Source organism: Ictidomys tridecemlineatus, chromosome 4 (assembly GCF_052094955.1).
Source record: "Ictidomys tridecemlineatus isolate mIctTri1 chromosome 4, mIctTri1.hap1, whole genome shotgun sequence".
NCBI classification, from domain to species: Eukaryota; Metazoa; Chordata; class Mammalia; order Rodentia; family Sciuridae; genus Ictidomys; species Ictidomys tridecemlineatus.
In genome coordinates this window covers 54125704-54127575 of record NC_135480.1, presented here as the reverse complement: position 1 = coordinate 54127575, position 1872 = coordinate 54125704, and the positions used below count along the sequence as shown (strand labels likewise).

The 1872-nt window shown below is 34.3% G+C and overlaps 1 pseudogene; it reads left to right on the top strand.

Annotated features, from left to right (window-relative positions):
- Nucleotides 1–1376, top strand: LOC144376786 (cilia- and flagella-associated protein 97 pseudogene; annotated as a pseudogene).
- The last annotated feature ends 496 nt before the right edge of the window (nt 1377–1872 follow it).

Below are 1872 nucleotides of genomic sequence, written 5' to 3'. Positions count from 1 at the left end.
AGATATTTTACCATCATGGATTGCTTTAGAGATACATCAGAAGGTGACATAGACCATTCTTGCTTTGACAGTGTCTTTAAAAAAGTAAAGAAATATGAAAGTAAATTACTTTTGACAAGTAAAGTGATAATCCAAAAGAGAGAATAAATAATGATATAAAAAAGAGAAATCTGAAGTTTGGAGTTCAAAAAAAGAGAGAGAATATTATCTTACTGAGAAGGAAAATGAAAAAAAAAAAGCAAAAATTTCTCCAGATGAACACTTTGTAGAGAATCGTATTATGCAAACCATTTCTTCAGGATCAAAAAAAAAAAAAAACATTATGTGATGCTGCAAAAGGAACTAAAACACACTTGCCCATTCCAAATAGAATTCCAAAAACTGTAAAATAAGGAGAGGAGAATTACTATACAGATGGACAGGAAAACAGTGATGATGGACACAAACATTATAAGAGGTCCAAGTCAGCTAAACCATCTAATAACTCCAAATACAAGCATGAGTAAAAAGAATTTCAAGGTTAGTTCCTCTCTTCTTCTTTGTCTTTGCCTTCCTCCTCTTGAAGTTCAGACTGTTCAGATGATGTCTCTGATAACTGCTTTATCAACTCCAGATATCAGCCCTGTTCCATCTTTTGAGTTAAATACACCAAATGACCAAAAAGTCAAAGTTAAAAGGCAAGAAAATGTGAGTCAAGAGGTAGATGAAGATGTTGAGGTTTTAAAAATTGATTCAAGGTATCTGAAAGCAGCCAAGAAAGTGAAAGAAAAACTTTGGCCTGCTGTTGTCCCAACGTCATCAGTGTTCAATTGTAATCTAGACCACAAAGTCTTACATGTCACAATGAACCTGCATCATCTTTGAAAAGCTTTTCTGCAATTAAATAAAAAGGGACCACAAAAACTTCACTTTGATCAACCCTCAGTAGTACCTAGGAAAAATTACTCTTTCACAAGAGAAGAGGTGAGACAGATTGATCAGGAAAATCAGAGACTTTTGAAAGAACTGTCAAGGCAGGCTGAAAAGTCAGAAAGCAAAAGTACAATCCCCATTGATCATCCTTTTAAGTTATGTTGTAGTGCTCTCAATAGCCAGAAGGAGCAACAGAAGTTTGAAAGAGAAAATGTGGCTTTATTGAAAAAACTTGAAACTATGAAGCCAGCAATGGGTATGAAATACTCAGAACAGCTAATGGACTACCATTGTAATATGGGATCATCTCCTTCTAAGGTCACCGTCCTCCAGAAGACTAAGAACATGCATTTGGCCAATGCAGCCTATTAAGAGAAGTTTCCAGGACATCCAGTGCTAACAACGGTGTCAGTTGTAAGACTGAGCAATTAGTTTTTGACACACCCAGTGGCCTATTGCTATGACTTAACCCCCCATGTGTGCACTGCTTAGTTATAAAACATTATTACTTTAAACATCATTCATCCATAATGCATTTTGATTCATTGTACACAATTGCAGCACAACTTTTCATTTCTCTGGCTGTACATGATGTAGCGTCGCACTAAATGTGCAGTCATACATGTATATAGGTTAATGATGTTCATCTCATTTCGCCATCTTTCCTGCTCCCATACCCCTTCCCGTCCCCTCCCTATTCATCCAATTTTATTGACATATTTTTGTTATATTACTATATTTCACTATGTTAATATCTAAAATATTTTTCCAGCAATTTAAAGTATATAACAGTGAGTTAATTTATTGTTTGTGATTCAATGAAAAATTGTTGTCAAAAGAGAACAATTTAATGTAAAAACAGTATTTACTATGAGTGTGAATTTATATAAAATGTGTGTGGATTTATTAGAAAAATGGTAGTAATGCATGTTTATTTTCTCAGCATAGAAATTGATTCGG